We start from the raw sequence: 16,516 nt of genomic DNA on the forward strand, positions 1-16,516 counted from the left end.
AGGTGTTAGCGCTAACACAGTGTTTGATTTTGTTCATGTAGACATGCATACATTCAACAAATACTTGCCTTACACACACACATGCACACACACACACACACACACACACACACACACACACACACACACACACACACACACACATATATATATATATATATATATATATATACACACACACACACACACACACACACACACACACACACACACACACACACACACACACACACACACATACTCTTACTACTTATCTAAGTAGTACTGTTGACTGATAAACATATCTTGCTACTAGCCCTGCAAATTGGATACTTAAGGAATACATTTTTTGTTTTACTTGTACAAACTCACTTCTTTAGTTTCAGGCTTGTCATCCTGACCCCCCCCCACCCTGTGTAAGTGAAGATGACAGTACCCTGCCTTTATACATTTCTTTGTGACTTCGGGTTGCATATATGTCTGATTGCTCAGATTCGATATCTAATGCTTGCTTACTCAGAACCTTCTTTAATATTATGTATTATAGAATAAATGCGTTTAATCATAGTTCATAATCATTTGTGCATGACTGCTGCTGTAATTGTTGACCCTCACTGTATTTGTATTACTGTTGTTACTCATGCAGTCAAAGTTGATGTTTAAGTCTTGCTTATTGTTATACTTGTGCAAATGATGCTTCCCTTGACCTGCTCATTGGTTTATATACAATGGCTAACTGAAATGCTTGATACACATTATTGGCTAAAATCCATAGCTGTGTATTGCAAACATCACTTGTAAGCTATTATTGACATTGCTGTAAATCTGGGACATGTATCACCTTAGGGATACATGAGAATTTGCATAACAGAGTAATCATTTATATAACTGTATTTCTTTTACTATACAGGTTCCAGACTTACCTTGGTAAATTTGCAGACGGAAGACATCTCCTTTGGGGTTGCCTGTGTCTGATGCTAACAGAATAAAACCATTACATGGTTAAGTAAAGGCTGTGCAGTTTGACATGCATTTTTGTAATATTTATATGTGCAAAGACTGTTATTCATTTTTTTAGGCATTCAGTATGTGTGCTATCCTTTGCCTCTTACCCACATCCACATATCCACAGCTGATGGTTCTCCCTTAGACTCCTCATATGTATCTTCTGGAACTGCTGGCCCTGCCTGTGCTACTGGGAACTGTGGTCCTTGTTGAAGATGTCTCCTGAGAATGATATTCTGCAACATGGAGCAGAATGTGATTATTTTAGAAAAGGTGGCTTAATCATACAGCAGGGCACCTGCTAAGGTGTCTAGACACCAGAACCTTGATTTGAGCAAGGCACATATACATTCTGTGATATTCCCAGTTTGAGCACAGGCATCATTGTTTGCTTGCTCTTTTGTTGTGTGGGTTTCTAATGGGTGTCATGAGCCACGGTTCCAGGGCATGACCTGCATCCCCAACTTGTGCGATTATGGAAATTTACCCCTAGTAAATCTCATGTACAACTCACAGGTGTGCCATATGTGAGTCATGAAAACTGCTTTACAGACATTGTAGATGATCCCATGGGCATTACAGACAACCTAACAATTTATAGATTGGTACCCTTTTCTGTTAATGTACCTCCTTTCATGTTCACAGGGTGGGCTTTTAATTCTGTGTGTGTACAATCTATTGCCAGCAAAACTTCAGAGAAATGTGCTATTGCATGAATTTCTATAATGGTTCTTACTCTCTCCTGTGAGGTGCGTAGGAAACAGATATGCTCTCTTGCATGTTGTAACACTGCATTTAGAAACTGATGTAATATTCTAAAAGCTGAGGTCAGTGACAGCCCTAATATATGACATCCCTAATATATCCCTTGTGGGTCTCTGGAAAGCACCTATAGCAAGTATATGTAATACCACACACAACTTTGTTTCCACTGGGATGAGTTCTCTATGATTTCTGTGGGTCCCCAGGTGAAAGCAACAGAGGCTGCATATTCCTTTAGTGTTTCTCTGTCTGTCTGGTATCTGTGTACAATTTCTCTATCTTGCAGTCCATGATAAGTACAGCTGGGTCAAAATACCCTTCTTCTAGGCCAAGGTCTGGTAGCAGCACCTTGAATTAAAGCTTTTTGCACATGCAGATTTATGGACAGCAACAACTGCTAACATGTTTTTTCCCAACTGTAATTGTGTCTGTAATCCAAAGAGTTTTGGATTTCAGGGCAAAAGGTTATACTGAGTGTACACGATTGCTTTATAGCTTTCTGAATATCTCTGCCATGTTGGATTAGTTAATTAGCATATAATTTGGCTACTTATTCTGCAGTTTACCCTTATTTTACAGCTCTACACTAAGTGTAGAGCTGTTTAATGAATATAAAATAGCATGCTATCATGTGTGTGGCACTCCTCGATGCGTACTTGATAGCTGCACTTAGTGAGTTAGTGTAGTCATATAAGAATCTGACCAAATGTCTTTCTAAATGGTGGATAAGAATAAATCCCCGGGATTCATGAAGCTTGCGCCAGGCGCACGCATAGCGTAAGCGTTATAACGCCAAATATGGCAGCCGAGCGATTCAAGTATAATCTAATTCCACGAGCACTACCGGCGTATGCCAGATCTGCGCAGCCCCCGGCATAGGTATGCAAATCACCCCATGTGCAGTGTTGCACCATGAAAATGAAGGCATATAGCGATTCGTGAAGTGGTGCAGGCGTAGCGTAAGCCCACAGAAATGTAAACCAAAAAACATGGTTTACATTATCCCACACATAACATCGGAGCTATGGAAGAGGGCCAGACCCAGGTATCACAACGTGAACATATGCTAATGGCGAAATACACAGCCAATGGCATAAGAAAAGATGCACAACATGTAAATAACAACATTTAATGTCATGTCCACAGTAACGCACAGCAGAACCGCAGGGCATGTGTGCAGAAGCTGTAACATAAAGAAATAATATAAAAATGTCATAAAATCGCAACGTAATAGAAATCAGGTTTACAGCATAACACACAATGGTAGGCATGGAACACCACAACCAAGGTGCAAGGGTCGCTAAGGGCTTGCGATAATGTTCAGCGCGGTAACTATGAATTAGTAGTCAATGCCATGCAAATGAGGCAGATAATACTGAATCGCAAATGTCCCGCCGGAGGAAAGTTGTACCATACGGCGCAGCGGTATAACACCGAGGAGTGGCTCAGAGGAGATACATGAGATCAGCAGAGGGGTGTGCCACTGTAGCACTAAGCACATTGGAGCATTGCAAATCTGGCCTGTCCGTTGCTAAGCAAAGCTGCAGGATAGGGGTGGGGAGGAATCGTTTAGCTGAGAGCACACATGGTGGCCAAAAGTGCATGTGTACGAGGATGAAAACATGCCCCAAACCCAGTAATCGGACGCACGTGCCGCAAACAATAGCAGAAACAGGAAGGTCAGGGGAAGAAAAGGAAATGCGGAAGTAGGGTAATTGGAGTACTAATGAGCAATCAACACCAATCAACCCACGAAGGCCAATCGACGGCAGCTGACAAGTACGCTTGCAGAAACCTGCAAAACAGGATAGGGGAGACATTTGAATGCAAAGAAAGGAGGAAAGGTATTGGATTGCAAAGATAGGAGACCTGACACAGCAGAGCAAAGCAAACCGACAGCAGACCGGCAGTAGCACACATAACGCAAGATACGCCAGGTCCAGGAAAGCACAAATGAAAGTAGGCTGCAGGATGCACGCCAGAAAATGGTAGGTGCAATGCGCAGAAATGTAAAGGGAAGGTCAAGAGGTAATCCACGGCAGGCAAATGTAATTCAACACCAAAGGCACCACAATAGTAGTTCTGGCAGTAAAACACATAACATAACCTGTAGCTACGAATGTACATACACATCTTATGACATCATCGGTGTTCACAGCACAATAGTATAAAGTGTGTAAGCACCCAACACACACCTGTGTATTCCCAAACACCGCACCATAGGTGTAAACACACGGGGAACTTTTAAAATGTACATGTTGGGAGCTGCCATAGCTGTGATTCATCAGAATGTGTTAGAGACTGACGGTGTTGTGGAGGATGATGCCGACAACCACCGCAGGCCTCGGAGGAGAAGGAGAGTGTTCAGACCAAGGGTAACCTACCAGGGGCTACATGACCTGGAGATAGTAGAGCGTTACAGGGTGGACAGGGACATCTTACAGCAAATAGTGGAGCTGTGCCGGCCATGACTGAGAACCAGAAACAACAGAGGGGAACCCATACCAGTGGACACAAAGGTATGTGTAAGCCTGCGAATACTGGCCACAGGTACCTTTCAAAGGCCAACTGGAGATATAATGGGTATCTCACAGGCATCAGCAACCAGGGTACTACACCAGTTCCTGGATGCCATGTTACCACATGCCAATGAGCAGATATACTTCCCCAGAACTCAGGAGGAGTTGGCCAGCAATATGCGTCACTTCCACCATGTGGAACAATACCCGGAGGTACTGGGTGCGATAGACTGCACGCACATACAAATCAAGTCACCACCCGGTGAGCAGGGTATGCGCTACATAAACCGCAAGGGATTCCACTCCATCAACTGCCAGGTCATGTGCAATGCCCAGGGCATTATCATGGATGTGTGTGCTGGCAGCCCTGGAAGCTACCATGACTCCCATATCTGGCATGCCTCACAGCTGTATCAGGTATTTGTCAGGGGGGACATCCCACATGGCCATCTCGTGGGGGATGCCGGCTATGCACAGGAGCTGTGGATGATGACTCCCATCAGAAATGCACACACACCCATGCAAGAACGCCATAATAATGAGGCACATGCACAAACCAGAATCATCATAGAGCGTGTGTTCGGGATGCTGAAATCACAGTTCCGGTACTTGGATACATCTGGTGGAGCCTTGCAGTACTCTCCAGGCACGTGTACCCACATCATCATAGTATGTGCCATGCTACATAATATGATCCTGCGGAAGCAGCTGCAGCAGGGACAAAATGGTGAAGGCCCTCATAGCCCACCGCAATTGCCAAGGCCATTACAGGCACAGAGGGATTCAGACCATGAACACACTGTGCCAGCCCCAGTAGGCAGATGGAGGCATGCCCAATATGCCTACGCCTTGGCAAAGAGGGAACGTATAGCACATACACTGTCCATGTAGGCCCCTACGGACTGACACCTCTCCACATGCACACACAGTAAAATGGATGGCACACAAACATGTCCACCTGTAAATTGTAATGTATAGGTGGCCCAATGTGTGACTCCTACATAGGCAGCCCTCAAGCATTGTAAACACAACAGCCAGTGCAACACGGAATGCCAACACCTGAACAGTACATGAGTCATAAAGCATATGGTGGTGCTGTGTGCCTGTCACGTTCCCCACCAGATATATATATATATATATATATATATATATATATATATATATATATATATATATATATATGTATATATGTACACATATGCATATATACAGATAGAAAGGGCAATAGAGGGATATATGGTGATATAGATGGATTCAGCGATATCTGCAAATATGATAGACAGTTCAACGACATTCATAACATCTTGGAGGTACAAATAAATAGGATACCGCCAACCATGGAATGTGTAACATACCGACATGCGTAACCACGAGGCTGAAAGACCGATAGAACACAGTACCGGAACAGTACATCCGCGAGTAATAGTATGATGATATGAAGGGACAGTTAGTCACCGCTGACGGTGTCGCGGTCCATGTAGGTACTGTGTTCAACTGTGTCTGTGAGTGCCGTAGTCTGTCTAAGTGTGCGTTGAGGGTGCCGTGTGCATTTCTGTGTGACTGTAATGTGTGTGTGTCCGCAACATGTGTATGTTGGTGCCAAGTCAGAGGCAGACCAGTATGGTAGGTGTGGGTATAGCTAGCCGTAGGCATACGATTACTACCTGCACCACAGTAGGAGGGACATCCCCACCCTGGGCAGGTGTGTCCTGACATAAAACAGTACAAAGGGCAAATGTCCGAGATGGTAGGACATAAATATGTCCCATATATAATGTAACAGTCGTATGTAATAGTTATGCCTGTATGTAAGAAACTTAAATGTTACATGCAATATGATAAGTATCCAAAGTCACAACAATAGGTATATAGTGAGAATAAAAGTATGTGCTACCTTTGTACTGACCGTGGCTACGTGTTGGCCTGTAAACATTGCTTTGTGTCCCACAAGTGTCCAACAATGACCATATGATAAGGTGGCAACCCATGGCAAACAGGCTCTTTTAACAACACAACCACAATGACTGCAAATATCTGGGACAGAAATACAAGGGATAGCTGTCACCTACACATATCCCCTGATATATCGCTGCAGTTACGGAGGTATACAAGTAGCAAGCTCACCTGCAGATGATATAGAAACCAATTAACAATGGCCCAATGTACAATCCCATACTAACTGTCAGCTCTCTAATCAGGGACGGAGCCCACACACATATATACGGATTATGTAGAAATGCAAGGCCCACAAACCGTATATGTTATGTACAACCACCGACATCCTCCACACTAGAAACTAAAGCAATACAAACTGTAATAGCAGCACAAACATCCAGTCAGTCAATTACATCTGCAGAACCCTCAACATACCGTGTGAGAGACACAATTAAAGGCGACATGCAAAATTGCAGGCGTTGTATAATGGAACAAACAGCCATGTTACAGGTATTGATTGCAATACTTCGTTAACAGATGTTGGGATGACATGTACACCCACATGTTGAACCAAATACTCTACCTGTCACACACAATCCACGGGGGACATGAATCCAAACTATACTTGTCTCCATGCATAGCAGTTGCAGTTACTCATAACAAAACACAATACAGACCATCTCCCCGAAGGTAGGGCAAATAGGCAATGCCCAAGTGGAGAATCCAATTATACCCCACTGTTGCCGCGTAATTGGCGAATGGAGTAGCTGCACAGCTGATATGCAAGTAATTAGTCACTCAGGAACACCAATTGGCGGGAAGAATCCACATGTTTCAGGTATCAACGTATATAAGGATGACTTGCCAGACATGCAAACTGTATGCTCATACCGAAAAACAGTTGAAACACTGTGAGAGAGCTAGAAACGAAATGCCGTAACGACAACAAGGTATGTAGAATGCCCGATATGTAAGGTTATGTATAGCATGATCTGTATTAATTAGTTTTACTGTATGTATAGCCTGGTTTGCATTAATTAAGCGTGTCTGCAATGCATAAAGTGGGGAAAGGTATTGATGTAGTGATGTCTTGCTGAGCATACTAACGCTTGTAGAATCTGTGCGTCCAGCAGTGGGGCACGAGGTACACAGCACAGACACCAGAAGGGATGCTACATGAGGCCATTAAACAGAACAATGCCATACAACCCGCCATCAGTGGTAGGGTATGTCCAACAAGGATGTGCCATAGCAGGGGATAGTATATGTTGATATACTGTCACAGCATGCATGTGTATGTGTAAATAACGTTAATGACATATGTAAGGTGGTCCCGCTGAGCAAGTATGCTTTGCATTATGGGATACTATGTGAAACTCTGGAAACATGGATTAGCCTGGGACTTGCTGCTCTCCCGCTCGGTCATAGGAATTAGGATAGCCCCCCTGCCTGACGGACAACGCGTATAACCCTGCCATTGTCGCTGACTCCTTGGACCCCCAGTGCGAATGCACACACCTGCCTTCTTCAACCCCCAAAGAACCTGACCTAAACAGCTACCAAAGAGACTAAGGATAGCCCCCCTGCCTGACGGACAACGCGTATAACCCTGCCATTGTCGCTGACTCCTTGGACCCCCAGTGCGAATGCACACACCTGCCTTCTTCAACCCCCAAAGAACCTGACCTAAACAGCTACCAAAGAGACTAAGGGTAAAGAAATATTACCTAAAAGAGACTAAGGGTAATGAAATATTACCTAATTTCAGCACTAGCATTCTGTTTCATAAGTTTCCTGTAGGATTAGGCAGGAACTGGATATTATCACCAGCCTAAAAGCCCTACTACTAAACCCAGGAAGGTCTATGGAAACTACAGTGTAAAGTTATTTAACAAGTTAAACATACCAATATCAGTTACCTTTTAGGACCTAGGAGCACCCTTGTGGTGGCAGATCTGACGTAGAAAAGGTTATAATACACCCCTGTGGCTTTTCCGCCATTACTCTGGAAACATGGATTAGCCTGGGACTTGCTGCTCTCCCGCTCGGTCATAGGAATTAGGGTATGTAAGTACTAACATGTCGTTACTGTTATGTTTAGGAAGCTGTTGTATTTACCTTGCATTGAGTACTGCAGTTAAGCTGTAAAAATACTGGCGTGAAAACGCACGTGTAATTCATATCAACGAGTACACTGTATTACTCTGCCATCTGTCTGCTGACCTGTGAAACAAGAGTCATATTTAAACTATAAAGTAAGTGTAGAACTGCTGAATGTGCCCGCTCAACTGTAATGTAAGTGTAATTTAACACATTTAGTGCACTGTTACTACGCTACTATCATTCTACAGATCTGTGAAACTCTAGTCCTGAATACTTTGTATAGTAAGTGAAAAATTGCTGAAGCGCACGCTCAATTGAGGAGCGAGATGCCTCGTGGTGTAATGTAGCTACGCCTTAGGGCTCGTTTGCTGTGTACTTTTTAAAGTAAGTGTACAATTGCTGAAGCGGTCGCTCAATTGAGGAGCGAGATGCCTCGTGGTGTTATGTAGTTAAGCCTAGGCCCTGCTTGCTTATTTAAACAGTGTTATCAAAGAGTGCCAACCAAACAACTGGGAAAGTTTAGCGAATGCATTTTAATGGAACCATGAGCTGTATGTAAAGAGCCTAAGCTGATTTATGCTTTTTTCACTTTCACAGTGAATCTTTCTCTTCAACGGGCGAGTTGCCTCGTGGTACAGTTAAACCTTAGGGCTTGTTTGTTTACTTAGACACTGGGAAAGCTTTGTGAATGTATTTTTAATTGTACTATAAGTGTATCAGCTTTGTGAATGTATTTCAATTGTATCATAAGTGTATCTAAAGAACCAAAGTAGGTCTAAGCTTATTTACACTCTTACAGTGTACACCCTCGTATAGGAAGGCTGACTACTGAACCTAGCAAACTATACAAGGGATATACTGCTGTTTGTTGCTAAACCTCTATCTCTCTCCTCTATTCTACCTATAGATAGCCCCCTGCCTGACGGACAACGCAGATAACCCTGCCATTGTCGCTGACTCCTTGACCCCCAGTGCTAATGCACACACCTGCCTTCTTCAACCCCCAAAGAACCTGACCTAAACAGCTACCAAAGAGACTAAGGGTAAAGAAATATTACCTAAAAGAGACTAAGGGTAATGAAATATTACCTAATTTCAGCACTAGCATTCTGTTTCATAAGTTTCCTGTAGGATTAGGCAGGAACTGGATATTATCACCAGCCTAAAAGCCCTACTACTAAACCCAGGAAGGTCTATGGAAACTACAGTGTAAAGTTATTTAACAAGTTAAACATACCAATATCAGTTACCTTTTAGGACTCAGGAGTACCCTTGTGGTGTAGGCCCTGCTCCGCTTCGCCCAACGAGTACACTGTATTACTCTGCCATCTGTCTGCTGACCTGTGAAACAAGAGTCATATTTAAACTATAAAGTAAGTGTAGAACTGCTGAATGTGCCCGCTCAACTGTAATGTAAGTGTAATTTAACACATTTAGTGCACTGTTACTACGCTACTATCATTCTACAGATCTGTGAAACTCTAGTCCTGAATACTTTGTATAGTAAGTGAAAAATTGCTGAAGCGCACGCTCAATTGAGGAGCGAGATGCCTCGTGGTGTAATGTAGCTACGCCTTAGGGCTCGTTTGCTGTGTACTTTTTAAAGTAAGTGTACAATTGCTGAAGCGGTCGCTCAATTGAGGAGCGAGATGCCTCGTGGTGTTATGTAGTTAAGCCTAGGCCCTGCTTGCTTATTTAAACAGTGTTATCAAAGAGTGCCAACCAAACAACTGGGAAAGTTTAGCGAATGCATTTTAATGGAACCATGAGCTGTATGTAAAGAGCCTAAGCTGATTTATGCTTTTTTCACTTTCACAGTGAATCTTTCTCTTCAACGGGCGAGTTGCCTCGTGGTACAGTTAAACCTTAGGGCTTGTTTGTTTACTTAGACACTGGGAAAGCTTTGTGAATGTATTTTTAATTGTACTATAAGTGTATCAGCTTTGTGAATGTATTTCAATTGTATCATAAGTGTATCTAAAGAACCAAAGTAGGTCTAAGCTTATTTACACTCTTACAGTGTACACCCTCGTATAGGAAGGCTGACTACTGAACCTAGCAAACTATACAAGGGATATACTGCTGTTTGTTGCTAAACCCTCTATCTCTCTCCTCTATTCTACCTATAGATAGCCCCCCTGCCTGACGGACAACGCGTATAACCCTGCCATTGTCGCTGACTCCTTGGACCCCCAGTGCGAATGCACACACCTGCCTTCTTCAACCCCCAAAGAACCTGACCTAAACAGCTACCAAAGAGACTAAGGGTAAAGAAATATTACCTAAAAGAGACTAAGGGTAATGAAATATTACCTAATTTCAGCACTAGCATTCTGTTTCATAAGTTTCCTGTAGGATTAGGCAGGAACTGGATATTATCACCAGCCTAAAAGCCCTACTACTAAACCCAGGAAGGTCTATGGAAACTACAGTGTAAAGTTATTTAACAAGTTAAACATACCAATATCAGTTACCTTTTAGGACTCAGGAGTCCCCTTGTGGTAGGCTGCGCACTGCCTCCGCTCAGGCTCGCCTCCCGCCCCACCCTGCCCCCTATTCCCACCCGCCCCACTACCTCTACATTTATTTGATCACTAAGCCCTTCCCTTTCCACCAACCAATCACTACCTCCCGTGGCTCTGACTCATCTCCTCCTCTTTTCTAGCTTGTCTACACTGATTAGGCTACCCCCACCCACTCACCTCCCTCACTTTCTTTGTTAGTCTATTCTGTCTAACTAATCTCCACCCACCTTATAACCTCCCTTCCTACCCTTCCCACACCCTGGTTTCTCTTCTTAAACCCCTAGCTCACTTCACTCACTAACCTCTCTAAACCATGAACAAAATTATTCTCTACCCTTCCCTCCATGCTATTCCTCCTTACTGTTTCCTATCTCTTAACTAGATATGAAACCCTAACCCTAACAGGTGTCCATCTTTCTAATGATCACACCTTCATTCATTATCATAACCACTCCAAACCCGTCCCTCTATCTCACTACCATGCTAAAAACCTGATTCCTAAAATAAATCACTCCTACCCTTAGCCACCCAAAGGTGCCCTCAACAAAAGATACCCTAAAATTATTAGTCAAACTCCAAAAAATACTTGACTACTTAAAAAAATCTATCTCAAGATGTGGTGATATCCACCCCAACCCAGGTCCCAACTCTGACTTAGACCCCAAAACACTGAAAGATACCAGAAACCTAGTGGGCTCCCTCCTCATCCTCCATCTCAACCTTAGAAGTATTAATAATAAGATTCACAGCTTACATGCCTTGCTTGCAACTCACTTCCCTGACATCATGTGTCTATCAGAAACATGGCTTAAACCATGCACTAAGGATGAAGAAATTATCCCACCTGGATATAGCATCCTTAGGAGTGATCGAATAACCAGAAAAGGTGGGGAATAGCTGTTATGTTCAAGAACTCCTGAACATCTCCATGAACCCACTCCAACCCCAAAAGCCCACAACCTCAACTAATGGCCCTAAAGATTCCTTAATAATAAAAAAGTATTAATCTCATAGTGACTTATCTACCGCCAGGCAAAAATATTGAAAACCTAGAACTAATCCTTAGTTGGTTTGCCACCAACTATCCCTAAGAAACAATAATCCTAGGGATGTCAATATAAACTGGGCCCTCTATTCAACTCCCTAATCCTCTCCCCATTAACTTACATGGCTTCTCACAGAATATTCTAACTCCCACTAGACTGGGCAGTGCCCAACAAAAAGAGAGCATCCTTGACTGGATACTTACAAACAAGGCCCCAATGAATTATACTACGGGGACCCTTCCCAACGACCTTAGTGACCACCTGATTACTTTCATTATTAAGCACAAGTGTCCTACTTCAAATCAATCACAACCCAGACTAGTCAGGAACAGTAAGAATTTTGTCCAGGACCAATTCATTGCAGATCTTAAGGCATGTAATTGGTCCATCCTAAAAACATTACCCTTGGATGATAGTGTGTTATATTTTAATAACACTTTCCTAAGAATACTTGACTCAAGACGCCCTAAGCTGCCTCACTAAAACTAAGGTTCGCATTGCACCTTGGCTAACAAAGGACACTAAAGCCAAAATTAAACATCGAGACAAAGCCTGGCATAAATGGAGAGCCTCTAAAACCCCACTAGATCGCATCAAGTTTCTCCAACTTAGAAATTCAACCAAATCAGCAGTATTGTCTGACAAAAAAAACTATTACTGCCACCTCCAAAATATACACCAGAATAATCCCAAGAAATTCTGGGCGGTTTTAATCACCTCCTTCATCCAGGCAAACCCACCACCCCTACCCTGAAAAATTAATTGGTAAAGATTCTAGAGAAATAGCCAACACCTTTAATTCATTTTTACAGAAACCATTCAGTCCCTGGCCAACCAACTTTCCACTTCCCCTTGATACACCCTCAACCAAAGTCCAAACTCAACCTGCCTTCAACCTGCAACCTGCATCTACCTCCTATATTAGAACCCTCCTAAATAAACTCAAACTAACCACCTTAGCGGCTGACTTACTCCCAGCCTCCTACCTACAAATTGCATCTGAGGCCATAGCCTACCCTGTTTCTATCTTGGTCAACCGACCATATCAGAAGCTTCTATTCCCTCTATCTGGAAAATCTCCCACATCATCCCTCTCCATAAAGGTGGATCTTCCACAGACACATCAAACTACAGACCCATAGCTATACTATCTCCACTAGCAAAATCATGGAACGCTGCATTCACAAACAGCTCATTACCCATCTTATTCAAACAATCTCCTGTCTCACACCCAACACGGCTTTAAGCCCCATCACAGCACAACTACTGCCCTCCTTTCCTTTATTGATTCCAGAAACCACAATCGTAATAATAGATTAATAACCTCGGCTTTTCTTGATCTTTCCAAAGCCTTCGACATGGTGAATCACCAACAGCTGATCCGCACACTGGAGGCATACTACCTTAGCAAGAATACCATAGATTGGTTTAATGACTACCTTTCTCATAGAAATCAGGCTGTGCTATGGGAAAATAGCTTATCCGACCTACTCCCCACAAATATCGGCGTTCCCAAGGATCTATCCTTGGTCCTCGATTATTCTCTTTATTTATTAATGATCTGCACACTATTATTCCCAGAGCCTCCTGCATACAATATGCAGACGACTCCACACTGATCTGCTCCGACAACTCCCTCGATAAACTCCAAATCGCCACCCAAAACTGTTTTTCCCTAGTTGAAAATGGTTCTTGGAACTAAAACTCTTGCTTAACCCATCCAAAACCAAACTACTCCTGTTTTTCCCTACTACTCCCACCCCTCAAGGAAATCATTCTCCTTCCTCCAATCACCCCAACTTTCACGTAATATCCAATAATGGGACCAAAATTGACCTGTCTCTCACACCAAACTGCTCGGTGTGACCTTAGACCACAAGCTTAAATTTGACACTCACATTAATCTGACCATTAAGTCGGTAAACAAGAAACTTGGGTCCATGTATAGAATTAAGAACTTCCTAACCCCACATACGAAATTAACCATTGCTAGGACTCACCTCCTTTCTACACTCCTCTATGCCTCACCGATTTTCTCCTTCCTTAATAAAACAGAACTAAACAAACTATCTACTACCTATAACCACATAGCTAGATTTATAACAGGAATGCCCTACCGCATACACCACTGTAACAATCTTAGAAAACTTCACTGGTTAGAACTACCCAACACTCTTAAACTTAATCAACTTACTGAGGCATTCAAAACTATACACCATCCTGACAAAACCCAGGGAATGACCAAAATATTCATTCCATACTCTAACCTTAAATCCCTTAGATCCTCCAAATACCTTCAAATCCAAACCATTAAAGCTAATAATTCAGGAGGTGAAGCACTCTATGAACTCCATTGGAAAATCCTGGAATGCCCTCCCTAACAACCTAAGACATGAAACTTCACTCAACCAATTCAAAAAACAACTCAAAGACGTACTAAAATCTAACTGGTTATGCCCATGTTCTAATCCTGATTAGCAGAAAACAGCCAGCTACTACCTATCCAATCCATAATTCAACGGGACTTCATTTGTAGTTAGAGTACTCCAACTACCCAAGAATGTTTCAACTACTTAAACTATCTGTTTAACCTGTTTTATTGTTTATGTGACCTTGAAAGTATTACCTTGTATTCTTATCTCCTGTGTGTTTTTTTTGTCATATGGAGCTTTTCTCCCCGGGCCTCCACTGAAAATGGACATGTATCCAGTTGGACTAGCCCGGTCAACAAATGTAAAATAAATAAAATAAAATAAATAAAATAAATAAATATGTGTAATGTATAGGATTATAGGTAGACATGACAGATATTCTACACAGCATAACAGGCATATCATGCATACCACAGGTATTGTCTATTGGTATGTACAATAACAGAATACATATGGCCTGTAGGTATGGGACATAGTAATAGCATGATAGCTAATGTAAATGGAAGGCTACCAAGTGACCATGCACAAAGGACATGTAATAGCTGCACAGGTGCATAGTGGGGTACTATGCAGTCTGTCAAGTCCATGTGTAAGCACAACTACAATGTTCACACTACTGGCACCTCTCCAGGGTAGTGTCCTGTGAAGAGCAGAGCCAGGTGTCACCTGCAACACTGCACAGTACAGCCACTGCAGTGATCCCAGGCCTACATGTGTCTCCCAACCATCAAGGGAGGTATCACATGAACAGTGCTACTGAGTGTCCCTGTGTGATGTACAGAGGACTTATGTTCCACAGAATGGTGAGTGTCCTGTGTGGGAATGTAACCCAGAAGCACATCCCACTCATTGTGGCGTGTGTGCACATATCCATGAGCATGTTGCTCACAGTGGCCTCTGCTTATGTTGCGTATGAGGAGTATATCCATCAATAATGTTGTGGACATGGGCCCTGTCTGATCAGCAGAGGTCACCCCTGAGTATGTAGTTTGCAAATGTGTACAGACGTGGTGTCCGTAGTGCAGCCGCATATTTAAACTGTCGGAGCTCAGTAAACGTCATGGCGTGTTAATGTTGTGGCATGTAAAGCTGTAGCTGTTGTGTAAGGTACACCCTAAATGGGGTGGTGTACCCTTGAATGTGTGTAGATGTCTTGAGTTCAGAGGTACAATGGGTGCCTATGTACCAGTTACACACCCAGTACAGATAGGTGTGGCGAAGTAGGAGGATATCCATGCCACAGTGGCAATACGGTAACCACAGGAGTGGGTGCGACATATGTGTGTACTGCAAACATGTACAATGTGATATGTATGTAGGGGACTACCATCCATGTGATAGTCAGTGGGTGAATGGTGTAATGCAAAGGTGATGTGCATGCACCTTGTGTCATGCAGCTTGATGCCATGATAGTCATATTATGTATCTGTCACAGCGACACCCGTATGGTTGGAGTCAGTATCAGCTGGTGGAGCAATCATGGTGCTTGGTATGTAGGGGTTCTAAAGCTAGGCAGGGAAAGTCCCCTGTGCCAGCCTGTTCCGCAGGGAAGCATATACTTAACATGAGGGGCCCTATGACTGAGGACTGTGGTATGCCAAAGTACCTGACATGTAGTAGGTACTATGGTATGCTGGCCTCACTGTGTGTCCTGTCCATGAGCCACATAGCATAACATCCTGAGACACAGGGTACGATGTGCAGGTGGATGTGTATGTTGTCAATACCAGAATGGGGAATGGTGCTGAAAGGCAATGAGAGGACAATGTAGGATGTGAGGACTCCCGTACCATCAGCACCTGCCCTGGTAACTGTATGAAAGGAGTCCACCATGTGTAGGGGCCATGCTCTGGCCTTAACAAGCCCAACCCGGGTGGCAGCAGAGGATGGGAGACCAGCAATGTCTTTGAGAATGACGTCCTTGATGATGTGCCCCATAGCCACGCAGAACAGTCCAGTCAGGTGTGTAGGACTGTAGTCCCACTCGTGCAATGCGGTGCCACCTGTGTGTAGTGTGATAAATGCTGCTGTGTGCCATTCAGGGTCTACAATGTCTGAAACAAGGCTATTACTGAATATGTTGGCCTAGTGGGGAGACAAGTAATTCAGAGGTTGGTGGACATCACAGCCTGGGACGTTGGAAGGTGACATGGGGCCAGTGTCCCAGGACACATAAAGTGTAAGTCAGTACTGTGTAGGTGTGACCACAG

This window comes from Protopterus annectens, chromosome 5.part0 (assembly GCF_019279795.1).
Source record: "Protopterus annectens isolate FY-2018-M chromosome 5.part0, PAN1.0, whole genome shotgun sequence".
In the NCBI taxonomy this organism is placed as follows: domain Eukaryota; kingdom Metazoa; phylum Chordata; order Ceratodontiformes; family Protopteridae; genus Protopterus; species Protopterus annectens.